Raw genomic sequence first — 20267 nt, forward strand, 5'->3', positions numbered from 1 at the left:
AGAGTTGAGTGAGCCGGACAGAGGAGGTAAGAGATGAAGTCAGAGAAACTGACAGGGGCCTGATCATGCAGGAGTTTGGAATTTTTTCTGAGTATGATGTGAAACCATTAGAGGGTGTTATTTGTTTCACAAGCATATTTTTATTTTTGTTGAGACGGAGTTTTGCTCTTGTTACCCAGACTGAAGTGCAATGGCACAATCTCGGCTCACTGCAACCTCCGCCTTCCAGGTTCAAGCGATTCTCCTACCTCAGCCTCCCCAATAGCTTAGCTGGGATTACAAGCACCCGTCATCGTGCCCGACTAATTTTTGTATTTTTAGTAGAGATGGAGTTTCACCATGTTGATCAGGCTGGTCTCGTACTACTGACCTCAAATGATCCACCCGCCTCGGCCCCCCAAAGTGCTGGGATTACAGGCATGAGCCACCGCGCCTGGCCTGTTTTACAATTTTTAAAAGATTGCTCTAGCTGCTTATCCAAATAATTTATTTCAAGTTACAAGATATCAGTTTGGAGGTGTTTTTCAATATTCTGGGTGAGAGGTGATGGATTCTGGCACTAGGGTAGCAGAGGTGTAGGTGGTTGACTGAAGTCAAGGTAATCTAAAAAGTCAACAGGAGTTGTTTATAAATTGGATGAGGAGCGTGATGAGGAAAAGACAAGAGTCAAGGATAACAACTAAGTTTGCGGTTGAGCAACTAGGTGAATTGTGGTGGCATTTACTGAAATGGGAAAGCCTAAAGGAGAAGCAGACCCAAGATAATGGAATTAGGGTTTATTTTGGAAAGAAAGGCTCTAGAAGCTTTCCTGTATTCATGGAAAACTCCACCCAAGATGCATCTAAAAGGACCAGCACTAGCAAACAGACATGCTACCCCAAGAGACTGGAGCCACGTCCCAAAACTTTCAAGTCTTCTCATTAGCTGCTCCAAGCTTTTTATTTTTTGCTGCTTCTAAATTGCTAAAAGTGGGTAATTATTTGCGAAAGTTAAAGTGCATCCCAAGAATAAGAATTACTACTCCATACACCAAACTCTGAACTACCCATCCATTGGACTATACACTACATTACCTAAGCATGGGGTTTATACTGAGTAATCTACAAAACAGTAGAGTGTATTCTTTACAGACTCTTATATGCATGTATCTTATTTAATCATCACAAGAATCCAGTGTGAATAGACAGATGGAGAAACTGGGGTCAGGGAGTTAAGTCACTTTCTCAAATTCACATAGACCCACAGGTAGATATCCTGTGGAGCTAATGAAAGTTAAACATCAGGACTGTCTTCTTGCATGGGCTTCTTCTAAGATCCTGGAAAGGGAAGAGGCCCACCAATGTGTTCATATTGTCATAAGTTTCTATAAAACCTGAAAGAGTGAGACATTCTATTCTCAATTTATGATTAAATCACAATTGGTAAATATTACTTTCCTTTCTACTCCAATTTCCCCCTCATCAGATTTCTCTTCATGTTGATGGCCTTGAGAATTTTAAGGATCCAGCCAATTAAGTGTTAATTTGAAGGTAATATAGTTTTATAAGATCCATTTAAGTGGCCCAAAGTCACTTATATGTATCGTTACAAAATTGTAAGCCTTTCTTGTATAGGGCTGGCTTTGAAGAATGCACTTCCCAACACTCTATCCACTCTGACCCTTTCTGTGCCAACTCCTCTGGCTTCTACACAAGACTGTAGGGCTACAGGTAGTCCTATAGCATCTGGCACCAGAAATGTAAGGATATGGGTAGTGGGAAAGAAACAAGGTTTTACTGACTTCTCATTCCATGCCATTTCCTGTAAAAACAAAAACAAAAACACACACACACACACACACATTACCAAATCGTTATCTTCTGAAGAGGCATTGAGGAGTATGCAGCCAAAAATGTCAGGAAAGAGAATTATAGAAGTGTGTCATCGGGCTCAGTGGCTCATGCCTGTAATTCCAGCACTTTGGGAGGCTGAGGTGGGTGGCTTACTTGAGGTCAGGAGTTCAAAACCAGCCTGGCCAACATGGTGAAACTCTGTCTCTACTAAAAATACAAAAATTAGCAGGGTGTGGTGGCACATACTTGTAATCCCAGCTACTCGGGAGGCTGAGGTAGGAGGATTGCTTGAATCCAGGAGGCAGAGGTTGCAGCGAGCAACTGCATGATAGCACCACTGCATTCTAGCCTGGGCAACAAGAGTGAAACTCCATCTCAAAAATAAATAAATAAATAAATAAACTAATTAATTAATAATAATAATAAATATAAATATAAAAAACAAATAAAAAATAAAAAAAGAAGTATGTCAGGCAGTTGCCTAATAAAAGTGTATTGTTTTTATGAATTTTGTGATATATATGCCATTTGCCACCTTTAAAAAAATTGTATTTATTTTCTCATTTTAAATAGATATTCCATTTCAAATCTAATTTTGTATTTCTAATTTATATTCTTTTTCTTAAAGAAGACCTTCCCCAAGTGGTATAAGCCCTCACAATACTTGCAAAGAAACGAAGTATTCTACCTCCTACTTGGACAAACTTTGCAGCCTTTCAGATCTACCCAGTCCATTTATATCATGTTAGAACCAGAAATTACAGTGAAGAATCTGAGTGGTAATTTCCACTAAGAGTAGGCCTTTTCTTTTTCTTAATGATTTATCCATGTTGAACATTTTAATGCCATTAAAAGATTGAGAAATTCTCCCTTCCCTACCCGCAAGCCACCATCCCAGTAGTTTTCCCTTTCACAAACGCCTCTTCATATCCTGATTCTGGCCTGGACTTGAAGCAAAGGTACCTGAGTCCAGCCAGAAACACTGTTATTACAATAGTTTTCGCCTAATAGGGGCAGGAAATACCAACAGCCTTATGTGAGCTCTTCCCCAGTGGAGAGCCAACCTAAATGCATACACTTAGTGCCCTTGCATAATTCAGACGATGCTCAGATAAGAGCTGGACATTTGGAAACACTTTTCCTCCTAAGCGTCTGAGGTCACTGGGAAGATAAGGAATTCTCATGATGAAATTATGAAATAAGAGACTGTAGTAACATTCTTTTAACTGTGAGTCCCTGAAGAACAACACCACATATAACATTTCTCCTAGGAATAGTGTTCCAAATACTGACTTCGTCAAACATAAAGAAAAAAAATAAGGTATTCAGCAAAAACAGAAAAGATTCAGGTCTTCTTACTTAAGAAAAAGCATCAGATTTATTATCCAGTCCTTACATAATTATGTTTACTTCAGTCCCTGTCTCCCAAGTAAAACAAAATAGAGTTCCTTTTTCTAGTGCATTATAAAGAAGAAATCAAAAAAGGGAGAGAAAGAGAGAGAAATTACCCATGCAAACTACCCCATCCCCCCTCAAAGACCATGAGCCGATTCATAAAGTACATACAACATCCCGCAGTGCTATGCACCTTTTTTTCAGTCAACCATGTTAATGATGAACTGAAGTCCCCAGTATCTGTGTTATAAAGTCTGAAACTTAATCCTGCTTTTCAACATTACTTTAAATACCCGACGACGCAGGTGTTTATGATAAGCTCCCTCTTACTTCCACCTTAGAAAATTTTGAAATCTTGATTGTGGTTTGCACTATTTGACATAGTTGTTTTGTAATTCTGTTTACTATACTAGTAAATATCATTCTGGTGAAACAAACATTTCAGAATTTGAATTGGCCTTGTTGTGACCTGCCTAATGAATCATGCTGGGTTCCCAGCATTGACACACGGCTATTTCCCGCATTAATTGGGGAACCCTGTTTACACGGACTCAAGTACATGCCTGGGCTGGGCTGTTGGAACTGCTTCAGCGAACAGCACTAAGGCAAGGCCTGTAGGTAGTTTAGACTCCCTCCTAGAAGTCTAAGTGGTAGTCGGGGGGAGGGAGTATGGTATGGGATTTTCAAAAACACTCCCTCCACAGGAAGCCAGTGCCTTTTCTCCTTGTATGATTAGTTCTGAGTATAATTCCATGACTTCTACTTGCTTAACTCCCAAATATTTTGGAGTTGATGTATCTACCATTGGGGATGGTCACAGAGCAGACAGTGGGATTGGCCGGAGGGATACCTGGTGACCGAAGGTGGCCCAGCTATTGTCCATCTCCTGCAAAGTTCCTTGTACAGAGTAAGAACCCAGCTCCAAGTCTGTGAATAGATGATTGATTGAATAAATGAAAGAACACACTAAGGAATGAGTAGAAATAGAATAAGGAGTTAAACTTCATGGGCAATGAGGCTCCACCAATTCCAGAGGCTCACTTAGACAAGAGCCTGCTAATCCTAATGGCATCTTGGTGTGTGATTAGGCCCCACCAAACAACCTAGGTCAGAAGCAAAGAAGGACATTTCTCTTCTTAATCATATTATGGTTAAATCAATACGACTATCATTGACCATCAGTTCTACTGAACATTACATGATTCATTTCATAATTTATGGCCCCTGGCTGCTGTTCCTCCACCTTCCCACTATCTACCTTTCATCCTTTTGACGATTCATTCCAATCTCCTTCCAAGTTAAAAGGGTTAGGGAGGGGTTTTTAAACCAGTTTTTATCTTCATTAGAAACGCTTATGAAAATGCGACCAGGAAATGAAGGGGGTAGGGAAAGGCAGTGGTAAAGAAAAGAAGTTATAAAGCAAATTTGATGTAGCTGTGAATTTCAGGTTGTCATAGGGCAACTTCTCTCTAGATGCCAAGTTAATTTAAAATAGAAGTGGCCAGGCATGGTGGCTCACGCCTGAACTCCCAGCAATTTGGGAGGCAGAAGAATCCTTGAGCTCAGGAGTTCAAGATCAGCTTAGGTAACATGGCAAAACCTTGTCACTACAAAAAATACAAAAATTAGCCAGCCGTAGTGTCATGCACCTGTAGTCCCAGCTACTCTGGGAGGCTGAGGTAGAAGGATTGCTTGAGCCTGGGAGGCAGACGTTGCATTGAGCCATGATTGCGCCACTGTGCTCCTGCCTGGGCAACAGAGCAAGACCCTGTCTCAAAAAAAAAAAAAAAGAAAAAGAAAAAAGAAAATAGAAGAAGTAAAAAATATACAATTCAGTTACCTTCTTTAATAAACCTAGAGTTTATCGGTCAGTCAGGCTCAACTTGGTTATAATCTCAATCCTACTAAACCTGTTAGTGGGATGGGGTTGGGGGATGATGGGAGGCAAATGGAACTCACTTGATTACAAATGAATAACAAAACCACACCAAAGGGGTGGGGAAGAAAAGAATTAACCTGAATTAGGAAATAGAATTCTGTCTATATACTAAATGGTTAAAGACAAAAGAACTGTACATAAACATTATACTCGGTCGGGCGTGGTGGCTCATGCCTGTAATCCCAGCACTTTGGGAGGCTGAGGTGGGCAAATCACCTAGGGTCAGGAGTTCGAGACCATCCTGACCAACATGAGGAAACTCCGTCTGTACTAAAAAATACAAAATTAGCTGGGTGTGGTGGGGGGGGCCCTGTAATCCCAGCTACTTGGGAGGCTGAGGCAGGAGAATCACTTGAACCTGGGAGGCAGAGGTTACAGTGAGCTGAGATTGAGCCATTGCACTCCAGTCTGGATGACAAGAGTGAAACTCTGTCTCAAAAACTAACTAAATAAATATTATACTCAAGTAAATTTGTGTCTTTCATGGGTATGAGTTAGCAGTTCTGAAACTATTTTATGTGTATAGTAGGATTGAACAAAAGTAAACCTATTGTAGATAAAGAAGACCAGGTTTCTCACTATGAGAGAAAGGAGTTACAAATTAGGAAAGAGGAGAGGAGGCTAGAATAAACCCTGTAGATCAGAAACAGGTATCAGGATCAGGATGAACTGGTGGATTTTAGTGTGTGTGAGTATACACAGATGGACTATTGTAGCAGTGATGACCTACGGCCCAACTCCCTTACTCCACATCTTTTTTGGAGGACTCATCTAGAATCCTCAGACAGAGAAGAAAAACCTATTTTGTCAATGTTTTTAAAGGAAGTAGATACCAGGCTCACACTGAGAAATGCTATTCCAGGTGGGGCCGGCAAAGCACAGGGACTGGAACAGAACTGCACAAAGGAAGAGGGAAGCTGGAAAATACCAATCACAGATAGGAAGGACTCTGTTCCCAAGATATCTTCATCCAGCAACCATGATCTAGGCACTGCAAGCCGCATTTACTGCATTTCAACTCTCACAAACTGTCGTAAGTTCAGAGACTACAGCTTAATTTTAGGACATACTCATGGTCTATCAAACTTGTGTAAAGAGAAAAGGTCTCCTATTTAAAATTTGTGGGAGAAGAGCAAACCTGAACATTTAGGCCACATTTAAGCCATTTTTGAATTAATGAATGATCAAGATGAAAATCACAGCTACTCAGAAGCAGATCTCAGAGATTCCTCACACAGAAACTCATAAGCAACCAAGTTACTTTCTCCAGGGCACTTTCCCATCTATCAGCCACTTGAACTTCTCAAATGAGAGATTAGTCAAACAAAGAGCCTCAATACCACATAGAGTGACTCACTCCTGGTTCCAGGAGTCTCTGAGGGGCTGACAAGCAATCCACTCCTCTGTTCCAAAGAAGAACTTATTTATGTGTGAGTTCAAGAAGAGAAGATAGCTTCACATCAAACTGACACTTGAATCAGAGAATGGGCAGATACCCAAAGACCTATGCTGATGGAGAGTGTGATGGCAGCTACTCCCTGCAACTGGAGCACCATTATTTCTCTGACCTGGGATTTTCTCATTTCTGACTTACCACTGTGAGAAGTTCCTACTTTACAAAGTCTCCCTGTCCTGTAACTTTTCAATCTGACTTTCAGCTCCAAAAGACCACAAGGGTTTAAATCAGACTTCAATATGTTTATTCCCTTTGCCTGATTGTGGTTAAGCTGTCTGAGAGGTTGACAATAGAAATATAATGGGAATTCAAAAGATATAATCATATCTAAATTGCAGGGTCAAAGACTTAGCCAGGAAGTAAAGTGATTGTGCACAGCCCTGTTTTAGATCTCAAAGCTACAGACCTAGGGAGAGCATCACTACTTACAAAGTTTATCCTACAGTACAGCTGGGAGTTCAGATTTTTGAAATGTATTGATGAATTAATTTCAGTGAAACACATGGAAATTTATTGAGTATAGAATAATTGCTAAACTTAAAATCTGGGATTCATTCACCCAAAAATATTGATTGATTATAACGTATCAGACTCTGTCTAGTTGCTAGGGAAAGAGACAAATCAAAAGGTGAGCCTTGTTTCCAATGAACTTATGAATTGGAAGAGGACACATAAATAAAATGAACCAATGATCTGATAGAACACAACATGTGAGAAGTTAAAGGGAGAGCTTTTAACCCTGGGAATGTCAGGAGTGGTAAAGAGAGGGCCCTGCAGAAACTGACATCTGAGCTGGTTCTCAGGGAGAAATAGCAGTCACCAGGCAGCCTTTCGGGGAGGGAGAGTGGAGGGAGGGGAAGCCACAGGCTTTCTTGGAAGCAAAGAAAACAGCAGGTGCAAAAGAGGCATGAAATAGTATCTTGTCCTATAAACTTCAAGTCAGTGTTACTGACAAGTTGGATGGGAAAGCAACAACAGGCAGCAAAGAGATGCCTGGGATAATGGGAGTAGGTGCAGCTGGAGGGCCAGGAGCTGGCCAGGGTCCCCTGTGTCACACTAACTCTCATGTCCAACCTTGATTCAGCAGGCAGTGGGAGGCCAGGAAGAGGCTTTCAGAAGAGCTATGGTCAGCCTTGCATTTTGGAGGGATGTCTCTGGGTGAAAAACAAAACGAAAGAAACTATGCTGATAGCATGTAGCTTTTATCATCTGGTTAGAAATGTCTCTCACCAGTATATTTTAGTCTTCTAAGTCATATTTAAGAGCACTAGCCTGTCTTCTGATCCTTCATGCCCTACGTCAATTGCTATATGATGTCTTTTATTCCCCCAAACACAATCAACAGCACTGATATGGAGCAGAAGCAGGAGGTTTTAGGCTGCCACAAGTTCCAACCTCTTTTTGCTTGCTTCTTCAGCTGCCCCAAGTAATCATTTCTTCTAAATAAAGCTATTGTGCTTGCTCTTCAGGGGCAGCTTCAAGATAAAGTTCTGAGCCCCCTTTCCAGCCACCAGCAGCTCTAAGTCCCTTCAACAGAATATACAAAACTTGGAGCATCCAATGACTATCAGCAAATGACTCTTAGACTTACAGATAATTGTTAGGTTCTTCAAGAAAGCAGAGGTTTCATAATGTTCTTGTGTAAGGCCCTAAGGGAAACTTCTCATCAGAACCCCACTAGTCTACAATGATTGGGAGAGGCCTCTGCAGGTAGAGCCTACAGAGAAAGTCTCCATTCTTCAACAATTAGTACCATTACTCCTGAAATTGGCAACAAATGGTTTGGCCATTGGCTAAATCCTCAGCTGAATTCCACAAGAGTCATTTCAGCTATGAGCTGCCACATAATCGTATTCTATCTGAAAAGCCAAAAGTATAAAACACAGTGTTGATGATTATCTGAAAAACTAGAATGAATTTCCTGTAGTGCTTTCAAAACATAAAACTAATAGTGACTCATAAATGCCTTTCTTTGTTATATACCTTTATTTGATTTATTTATTCATTTATTTTTGAGACAGACTCCCACTCTGTCACCCAGGCTGGAGTGCAGTGGCGAGGTCTCTGCTCACTGCAACCTCTGCCCCCTGGGTTCAAGTGATTCTTCTGCCTTGGCCTCCCAAGTAGCTAGGATTACAGATGTGAGCCCCCACACTTGGCTAATTTTTGTATTTTTAGTAGAGATGGGATTTTACCATGTTGGCCAGGCTGGTCTTGAACTCCTGACCTCAAGTGATCCACCCGCCTCAGCCTCCCAAAGTGTGAGGATTACTGGCGTAAGCCACCGTGCCCAGCCTGTTATATACCCTTAAAATAATTTTAGTTAGGTATAATATCACTTCTATTTATTTTTCAAGACTGTAAATACCTTATGTCTGTTTACCTTTTCTTTCCTTCTTTCTTATTTAGTTTTTCACTTTTATTTTCTGCTTAGCTGTTACCAAATGGTAGATTATTAATAAAAAGTTAAAAAGACTTTCTTTTTTGAAAAGATTAGTAACAATTAGGCAAAGTAAACAGGTCCCCTCCCTTTTTCTCATCTCACTCATAGGGTTGCAGATTTAGCAAATAAAAATACAGGCCCAGTTAAATTTGAATTTCAGACAAATGACAAATAATATTTTGGTATAAAATATGTATCCCAAGGAATATTTAGGACATACTTACATTTTTAAAAATTCTTGTTATTTATCTGATATTCAAATTTAACTGGAGAGTCTGTATTTTATTTGGTAACTCATTCAAAAGGAGCTTAGCTTTATTATTATGTTCATTTTTTATTCTCAATGACTCTATGTATAAAATGGAAAAGGATCTTTGTTTTAATTCACAATATTTTGGTTAGACTATCTGGCCGGAAAAAAAAATTTCTACTCAGCTTTATAGAATAAAGTATGGAAAATTCTTATTAAAAATAATGACAATGGAATATTTGGTGGCCATTGCAAAAAATGTTTTGTAGTAAGTATATCCTAAGATAGAAAAATGTACATTAAGTAAGCAGAGGAGAATGCACATATATAATTTGTGCTATTATTGTATATAATAGTATATAGACAACATATGTAGTACTATTACTAAGATATATACTATAATTATGTTGTATACTATATTATGCTATATAGTAATGCTATTATTATTCCTAGTATAAAGATGAAAATATTAAAGTCTCAAGCAGATTTTGTGCCTGCTAAATATTACATATCATACATATAAACAGTATGTTACCAAAAAGCAACACAAAGAAAAAAGACTAGAAGAAAATATAAGTTGTAACATTTATTACTTTGTATAGGCATATAATGATTTTCAAAATCTTCTTCTTATGTTTCCTATATTTTTCCATAAGGCATCCATTACTTTTCAAATATTACAATAATACAATTTAAATGAAAAAAATTGTCTGATTGGAAAACTCATTTCTCATATTTCAATGCCATTGGTGCCTGCCCACACCACACATTATGAAGATGGTTTCATAGGGTTGTGTCATTCCAAGTTGTTTCTTTTTTTTCTTTTTTTTCTTTTTTTTTTGAGATGGAGTCTCATTCTGTTGCCCTGGCTGGAGTGCAGTGACTTTATTTCAGACACTGCAACCTCTGTCTCTTGGGTTCAAGAGATTCTCCTGCCTCAACCTCCCAAGTAGCTGGGATTACAGGTGACTGCCACCATACCTGGCTAATTTTTGTATTTTTAGTAGAGACCGGGTTTCACCTCGTTGCCTAGGCTGATCTCGAACTCCTGACCTCAAGTGATCCACTCGGTCTCCCAGAGTGCCGGGATTACAGGCATGAGCACTGTGCCTGGCCTCATTCCAAGTTTTCACCCCACCAGATCTTCACTGGGCAGATATAGGCCTCGGTGTTTTACCCTTTTTTTTTTTTTTTTTTTTGACAGGGTCTCACTCTGTTGCTTAGGCTGGAGTGCAGTGGGCATGATCACAGCTCACTGCAGCTTCAACTTTCTGAACTCGAGTGATCCTCCCACCTCAGCCTCCCAAGCAGATAGGACCACAGGCATGTGCCACCATGCCCAGGTAACTTTTTGATCTTTAGTAGAGATAAGGCCTCACAATATTGCCCAGGCTGGTCTCAAACTCCTGGGCCCAAGCGATCCTCCTGCCTCAGCCTCCCAAACTGCTGGGATTACAGGAATGATCCGCTTTGCCTGGTCTGGGCCTCTATCTTTTAAATTGAGGCTTTCACTTTGTAATCAATCAGCTAATTCAATTCCATGCTCTTAGTGGTCACTACACATTCCAAAGTTCTCTCAAACAAGACCTGCTGCAGGAGATGAAATAGAAAATGTATCAGCCAAAAAAGAAAACAACAACAACAACAATAATGGAGTTCTTGTGGCTTTTTGTAGACATTCCATCAGATAGAGCAATGCTGGCTTTACAGCCAGCAAGGAAAAGTACAAGCAATTTTTACATGCCTCTAGCTCATCCCCTCAGCGTGTTCTGAAGAATCAGTCAGCCTTCAGACACTCGTAGACTCATCCAAGGTGAGGTCATTATGTTGATGTTGGCGCACAGGGAGCCGATTTTGTCAGCATGTATTGGAGAAAGGGCCTCAGAAGGGCATGGGGCAGGCTCCAAGCTAACCATGAGAGGAGATGGTTTCAGTGGCTCTTGTGTCACCACTAATAAGAGAGTTATTTTTACAGGAGACTGTCACTAGCAAAACATAAGCTGCCTTTTACTTTAAAGGAAAGGTGCCAGCTTCTAAGCTCATCCTTTAATTGCCTTGTACGTAACAGAAGAGGTTGTTAGTGTAGTGAACATGCCAGAACAGGGATGTGGAAGCCAAGTGTTCTCTATTCCAGCTACGGAAAGTTCAATGGGAGGTGTGGTCTGAAGCCAACCAGAGGGATGCAGGAGATTGGAGTAGAGATCTCCTTCCGTTCAGGCTCATGGCAAAGCATGCTGCCTTTTTTCCTTTGCAAAATTACCACCGGATACTTCTCAGAGAGATGCTACGGAGATGCTTCAGCCTTGAGCACCAGTGAGTCACGGTTTGTACAACTCAAGGGTGCTGCCAGCCCGCCTCTGCTCTCCCTCACAGTTTTTGTTTTCTTGGTATGATAATTAGTTGTTGGCTCCATGAATGTGTCTCCCGAGGAAGAAAAATGTGGGCACCTGTTATTTCTGGAATGAGTGTTCTATGTGTTCTATTGAGGTGAGCTATTCACTCGGAGTCCAGGAGGCAGCTGGCATATGGCCACCTAACGCAGAGCTCCACTGTGCTCATGCTACGTGTTCACCAGACCAAGAAGAGGGAATGTGATTTTCACCTCCTACCTCCTGTCTTCTGTTGAGTTAAACAGAGCACAGGCTCTCTGGGTGGGCTGGGGGAGACTGGGAGAAGGACTTTTAGAGTTAGCAAAACCTTTAAAAAAATACCAGTGCCTGGGCCTTACTCCAGAGCTGGGGCATTGGTGTTCTTTCTAAGCTCCCTAAGTACTTTCAACGAGCAGCCAAGGTTGAGAAGCACTGAATTTGTCCATCAAGGCCCTTCCAGAGGAAACAGAGCCCGGAGAGGCTGACAGATTGCCTCAGGGCCCCACGGCTTGTTAACTAGTGTGCGTTTATCTGTGTGTCTGTCTTCTCATAGACTATGAAATCCTTGAGCACCTGAACCATGATGTTGATATTTAAATTCACAGTGCCTCCAGCTACAAATGTTTGATGAGGGCAAAAAGCTAGGAAGAAAAGGAGAACCAACATCTCTTTTTCTCTTGCTCCACAAAATCTCCCCGAGGACAATTATTGCTAAGATAAACTTACTGTGAACTTTTATACCCCAAAACTACTCATTAAATATCAGATTCCCAAAACATATGACCCATTCATTTCTGGAAAAATTGCATGAGTCAGAAAGCCCCCCCCAAATCCCAAGCCCAAAGACTTTACCCTAATTAATCCAACTTTTTTAAGCTAAGCGCTTGACCTTGTTCACTACTTCAAGCCTCACTAAGTTCTCATTTTGAAGAGTCTCATTTATTTCCCTAAACTTGACACTTCCAAATTAATAGGCTGCTTGATACCGAAGGAAGACATGCCGAAGGAAGACTTCGAAGGAAAGAATTATGGGGAGTGCATGCTGTGACTAAGGAGACATAGGCCTAGAGCCTGAGGTATTGCTGGGGCCTCAGCACGGAGTTCTAGAATGTTCTGTGACTTTTCTAGATCTATCCACCACCAAGTGAGCATCTTTCACCTGCTAGTCAGGTGGAATTCAAGTCAAATCCAGCCAGTGTAGTGTGGTGTAGGGGCTCAGAATCAGGGCCATAGAACTGTGCAGCAGATAAGTCAGTACCCGGCCCATGGCCCCTTGCCCTGGCCACTCAGCGCATGCGGACCACTCTCCACATCTGCATTCCTTCACCTGAGAGCTGTCTCTGGACCCAGTGTGCCCACCCAGGCAGCAGATTGGAAGTGCCAGAGAATGAATATCCCCACCCCACCCCTACCTTGGCCTTCAACCCAGAACTAAACGGGACCTGGGTTTCCCGTGCCCTTTTCTTGCTGGCATTTCCTAAGCTAATCCACCAAATAATTGAATCCTTGTGTCATGATCTGCTCTGGGGAAACCCAAGGAAGACACAGTGGCCCGTCAATGTATAGATATTTGATTTTTGATTTTTTTGTTTATTTTTGAGACAGAGTCTCACTCTGTTGCCCCAGGCTGGAATGCAGTGGTGCAATTACAGCTCACTGCAGGCTTAACCTCCCAGCCTCAAGTGATTCTCCCACCTCAGCCTCCCGAGCAGCTGGGATTACACCTGTGTGCCACTACACCTGGCTAATTTTTTTATTTTTTGTAGACACAGGACCTCCCTAGGTTGCCAATGCTGTTCTCAAACTCCTGGCCTCAAACCATCCTCCTGCCTCAGCCTCCCAAAGTGTTGGGATTACAGACATTACAGGGATGAGCCACAATTACCAGCCTGATAGTTGATTTTAGCAAAGCCAGTTAACCTCTCTGACAGTGGCTATCCTAGAGTATAAAATAAGGAAAGAATTTTGAAGTCCCACGTCGTCATAACAGCACGCAAAGGGCTGCATCACGTGGCTGCCAATGCCGTCCCTCACTGACCTGTCTTTCTCCTTGGCCTCGCCTCCAAGTGTGCCTCTCCCTTACACTCCTCTCCAGCCACAGGAGTTCCTTTGAATTCTTGGAACGTGCCCCATTCCCACTTGTCTTTGGGACTCACTCACGCTGTCCGTCTGCCTGGAACACGTTTCCTCCTTCTGCTTGCTTGGCTCAGTCTTACATATCCTCCAGCTCTCAGCTTAAATATCAGTTCCTGTAGGGAAGCCTGTTCTGACGCCCAGTCTAGGATTGCACTCATTATATGCTCCCAAATATAGTGCTCCCTCAGGGTGCTTGGTATGCCCTAGTGCAATTCCCATTTACTTTACCGAGTCCACCTTGTTCCCCAAGCATTGTCATCACTGGTCTTTATCCTCCTGGAAGGCATGAACCCAATTTATTGTCTTGCTCTCTACTGCATCTCTGATACCCAGCCCAATGCCTTGCCATAGTTGTTGAAACAAAATGCATGCTTATCTATTGAAAAAAAATTTTATTTTGAGATGGAGTTTCATTCTTGTTGCCCAGGCTAGAGTACAATGGCGCCATCTCAACTCACTATAACCTTCACTTCCTGGGTTCAAGGGATTCTCCTGCCTCAGCCTGCTGAGTAGCTGGGATTATAGGCATGTGCCACCACACCCAGCTAATTTTGTATTTTTAGTAGAGATGGGATTTCACCATGTTGGTCAGGCTGGTCTTGAACTCCCAACCTCAGGTGATCCGCCCACCTTGGCCACCCAAAGTGCTGAGATTACAGGCGTGAGCCACCTCACCCAGCCTATTGAAATTTTGAGTTATTGAAAATTTGAGTTGGAGAATAAGAGGATTTTGGAATAAAAATTAAAACAAAGTTTCCCATCATAGACTCCACCTTACGTAGCTTGTACCTGTGGCAAAATACGGAGATGTCGTCCATCAGTTCTTCTGCTTGAAGCTCAGAGAAAAGCCTGTATGTAAAAGATGTGCTTCCCTGTGGCTGAGAGCAGTTTTATCTTTTTATCCTAGTCTGGGCTATCATTTTTATTTTTATTTTTATTAAATTAGAGATGGAGTTTCACTATGTTAATGTTGCCCAGGTTGGCCTCGAACCCCTGGCTCAAGTAATCCTCCTGCCTCAGCCTCCTGAGTAGCTGAGACTACAGGGATGCGCCACCACACATCATTTCTAACATCTTATCATTTCTAACATGAAAATTTAAAAATTAGACAGCACTGCATTAAAGTAATCTAACCCAGTAATGTAAAAATGTGAAGTTGGGCTGGGCACAGTGGGTTACGCCTGCAATCCCAGCACTTTGGAAGGCTAAGGCAAGCAGATAGCTTGAGCCTGGCAGTTCAAGACCAGCCTGAGCAACATGGCAAAACCCTGTCTCTACCAAAAAAAAAAAAAAAAAAAAAAAAATAGCCGGGTGTGGTGATGCACACCTGTAGTCCTAAATACTCTGGAGGCCAAAGTGGGAATATCACTTGAGTACTAGAGGCAGAGGTTGTAGTGAGCCAGCTTGCACCACTGCACTCCAGCCTGGGTGACAGAATGACACCTTGTCTCAAAAATTAAAAAAAAAAAAAAATGTGGAGTTAGAATCTGGAGAAGAAAGGTTAGTAGTTAGCCAAGCACAGTGGCTAATGCCTGTAATCCCAGCACTTTAGGAAGCTGAGGTAGGAGGATCACCTGAGGCCAAGAGTTTGAGACAAGCCTGGGCAACATAGTGAGACCCTATCTCTACCAAAAATTTTAAAAATTAGCCAGGTGTGGTGGCATGCACCTGTAGTCCTAACTGCTCAGGAGCCCAGCAGGTCAAGGCTGCAGTGGGCCATGATTTCACCACTGCACTCCAGCCTGAGTGACAGTGCCCAAGACCCCATCCGTCAAAAAAGAAATAAAAATTAAAAACTAAAATTAAATGTAAAGGCTGGGTGCTGTGGCTCACGCCTCTAATCCCAGCACTTTGGGAGGCCGAGGTGGGCGGTTCATTTAAGGTCAGGAGTTCAAGACCAGCCTGGTCAATATAGTGAAACCCTATCTCTACTAAAAATACAAAAAAATGAGCCAGACATGGTGGCTCATGCCTGTAGTTCCAGTTACTTGGGAGGCTGAGGCAGGAGAATCCCTTGAACCCAGAAGGTGGAGGTTGCAGTAAGCCAAGATCATACCACTGCACTCCAGCCTGGGTAACAGAGTGAGACCCTGTCTCAAAAAATAAATAAATAAATTTTTTTAAAGTGCAAAAATATATTTTAAAACTTTTTCAATGAATGATTACTAGCAAACATTGTATGTAAGCAATGTTTGCAGGCAGAAGCTACCATTTGTCAGTTGTTAAGGTCAATGCAACTTTCCTGGGTGTTGGCCTTTCTGACATTCACTCCTTTACACTTAAGGGCCTAATGGGCTTTATCTCAATAATCCCTAGATCCTCTGGGGATAGGGATATGTTCATTTTTTATTTTTTTATGTTTATTTTTATAATTTTTAAAGTTTTGAGATGGGAGTCTTGCTACATTGCCCAGGCTGGTCTTGAACTCCCGACCTGAAGTGATCTGTCCTCCTTGGCCTCCAAAAGTGCTGGGATTACAGGCGAGAGCCACCGTGCCCAGCCAAGGGGCGAGGCTATGTTCAAAGTCACTCTGTCAGCCTTTTCCAACCACCAATAGGCCCAAAGTCCACATTTCTTAGCATGGCATAGAGGCCTTCTGGGGCCTAATTTTGCCTACCTTTCTCTCCCAGCTCGTCTTCCTCCATAGTCTGCCTCCGACTTTCCTTGTGTATTTATTTGCAGGCATAATGTCATTTTACGTCTCTGTGACGTTGTCTTTCCTATTCACCCAACCACAGAACTCTTCCCCACCCTTCCGTCAATTTTGCTTGCCAACTCCCATTCATCCTCTGAGACTCAACCCAAGCCCCAGGGCAGGCTTCTCTGAACTTCCAGATTTGGAAACTCCTCTCTGGTTCCCACTGCCTCTGCTTTTTCACCAGCACAACATTTATGTGTTGAAAACATTCATTTGCTATGCCCCACCTACTCGATTCTGAAACACTCTCTAAGCTTTTAGAGGACAGGATCCATGTCTTCATTTCATTAATGACAAGCACAGTGCCTATTACTATTAAATAAATATTTGCTCAAATATATTTATTTTGGTATAATCTAGCCCTTGCTTGACCACCAGCAGACACTTTCAATAAGTGTCAATACTTACTTTCAATAAGTAACTGACGATTAATTTACTAAGAGATAATAATTTAAAAAGTTTTTGCCAAATGCTCTTTAAGTGCATCCAATAAATTTGCACAGATTGGAAAAAGGAAATGTCTTGGCTTAAGAAAATTTCCTATGATGTGCACTAGTCTTTCATTGTGAAAGCTGTTTTCACAGACAGCAGGCCTGATATGAAACACCTGGGCGAAGGGCATGCTTTCCAGGCATTGCACTACAAATCCTAACTCCTTTCTCATGTATGCGAATGTGTGGCAAGTATGTATGTTGATAATTCCGAAGAAGTCTGTATTCTATTTTAATCAAACTGAATAGGAGTAGTCCTTTGTTAAGATGAATGAAATCTGCAGTTAGGCACTGGAATTCATTTCCAAGGGAGGGGTTCTCCAAGAAGGCTTGCTCCAGCCCCACCCTGGCGCCTGCCCTAAGAGGGCCGGCCCAAGGCCAATGTGTCCACACCCCGGCCAGGAAAGGGCAGGGTCCCCTTCAAGGTTCAGCTGCAGCCCCTGGGGACAGGAGGCTATGACACCATTGGGCTAGTCCCAGGCTCTCTGCACAGCTTGAGGTTGGGTTGCTGGATCTCTGACATTTTCAAACCTGGCATACTCTCCACATCCCCTGTAAACCGTCATACTACTATTTAGTGAGCTGTGATCAGACAATCGCTGCACATTTGCATAATGCCTACCCTCCTTGCACAGGTGGAGTAACTGAAACAATTTTTGAAATGATTTTCCCAAAGGTAGTGCATAGCCATCCTGGGGTAACACCTGGAGGAGCTGATGCCAGACCTGCACAGGTGATGAGCGATGTATTAAAGCTGTGCTGATCATTATAGCTTTTAAGTTTTTCACATCTATCAGCTCGTTTTATCCCCACAACACTCCTATTAAGAAAAAGGCGTCCTCCTCTTACTGATGAGCAAGTTGAGACAGAGAGACAAAGTGAAGGCTGGAGAGGGGCACGGCCAGTAACCATGTAGTGGGGTGGGGGCAGAAACCCATGTCTTGTCTTGATTCAGAACTCTGTCTACCCCTTTTCTCTCTCTCTCTGTCTCTCACTCACTCTCTCTCTCTCTCTCTTGCACATGTGCAGACACACAAACACATAGAAATGCTTCACTCCTGGGGAAAAAGGGAAGGGACAGATAGGAAGAGAATCCTTGAAGAACCAGAAGTGTGATTTACATAAGACAAGTTTTTCGTAAATACACCAGGCACCATAAGAAATAAATTATAAAATCAGGTCGGATGCAGCCGCTCATGCCTGCAATCCCAGCACTTTGGGAGGCCAAGGTGTGCAGATTACTTGAGGCCAGGAGTTTGAGACCAGCCTGGCCAACTTGGTGAAACCCTGTCTCTGCTAAAAATACAAAAATCAGGCCGGGCATGGTGGCTCATGCCTGCAATCCCAGCTACATGCCTGAATCCCAGCAGGCTGAGGCAGGAGAATTACTTGAACCTGGGAGACAGAGGTTGCAGTGAGCTGAAATGGTGCCACTGCCCTCCAGCCTGTGGGACAGAGCGAGACTCTGTCTCAAAAAAAAAAAAAGAAAAGAAAAGAAAAGAAAGAAATTATAAAATCACTCACTGATACTTGCACTACCAACTGAAGAGTTTGATAGACCCCTAAGTTGGCTCACTGTAAAGATGGCTGAGTTTTGCCTTCGTTTCTATCCTAGTTTGCTCTAAAGTACAGTCTAAAAATATGATAAGACAAATGTGTTTGCAATTTTAAGCCAGGCACGATGGTTTGCACCCATAATCCCAGCTACATGGGGGTCCAGGAGTTCCAGGCTATGTGAGTTACAATACTGCCACTGCATTCCAGCCTGGGTGACAGAGCAAGACCTTGTCTCTTAATAAATAAAATAAAATAAAATAAAATAAAATATGTTTGCAAGTTTAGCTCCATGAATAAAAGCATTCAAACCGAATTCTCCACTAACACCAGAAATTTGGCCTTAAATGAAGACTTACTGTCTCTTGCTGTGAAGTATGATATAATGTCTTAGATATATGAAGATCTCAAACGTCCACTTAGTTGAAGGCCCAGCCTTTATTGTACCGTAGTAATAAGAGTGAGGCTGAGGAAAGAGTCTGAAGATAGCTCTTGCGAAATGAGCTACTGGTCTCATGAGACCTTTGCAGGAAGTGAAGTGCATAAGGAATGACTAAACCCTGCATAGAAAATGTCACCTTCATCCATGAAACAACATGGTTGGTTCCTATCACTCGCCCTAATATGATAGCTGTTCTTCCTGGATCAGCACCACACTGATTAATGGTGCCAGTTAAAAGTCAAGGCATGCTGAATGTTGACCCCATGGAAGATTGCAAAGCTATGTATATTTAATAAGGGGCATTAGAAGGGGCGCAGGACACTGAAAAGAGTTTTCTTGACACTCTTGGTAATTAAGGATTTACATCAGCAGGAGGTCAGGTCATGACAATTTCTGCCTAAATTTGTCAATAGGCAATCACAAATTGTAGTCACTGACTGCTTCACCACCAACTTCCTAGGTGCCCGTTGGCACATCCCTTTTCAGTATTAGAGAAACTGCCAATCAGACTCGAATGACATAGTACTCTATTTTCAAAGAAGAATATAATACTACATAGAAAAACTTAGGTCAGTATTTACCTTACACATCTTCTGGTGGAAAATAGTCTTAAACATAGAGGAGATATATATTTACCTTAATCAAAGGCTCATCATGTGTCATTTGCTGTTACAAATCGATCAGCCTTGATGTGCCATAAAGTAGCTCAGGGTCTTTGCCCCTGCCATCACCCTGTGGGAGCTTTTCCCCAGTTATCCACATGGCTCATGCCATGGTCCTTCAGGCCTTCACTCAAAGTCACCTTCCCAGAGGGGCCTTTTCTCCACCAGCTCCAGCGTTACCCATGCTGCTATCTCAATTTCTTTTTCTCCATAATCTACTCTGCTTATTTTGTTTCTTATCTTGCTGTCCTCACTAAACCATAAGCACCATGAGAGCAGGGATTTTTGTCTTTGTTCCCCACTACTAAATTTCTGCTCATAGATGAATTCCTAATACTTAGTAGTCATTCAGTAAATATGTGTTGGACAGATGGATGGGTGGATGGATGGATTAATGGATGGATAGATGGATGGATGGATGGGATGGATGGATGGGTGGATGGATGGATGGATGGATGGATGGATGGATGGATGGATGGATGGATGGACAGGCAGACGGATGGAATGGATGGATGGATGCATGATCACTGAAGCCGGGAATTCTCTCAGTTGGCTGGAATCTGACACTGCAGATCCAGCAGCAAATAAAGGATAAGCATA

Source organism: Papio anubis, chromosome 6 (genome assembly GCF_008728515.1).
Source record: "Papio anubis isolate 15944 chromosome 6, Panubis1.0, whole genome shotgun sequence".
Lineage (NCBI taxonomy): Eukaryota > Metazoa > Chordata > Mammalia > Primates > Cercopithecidae > Papio > Papio anubis.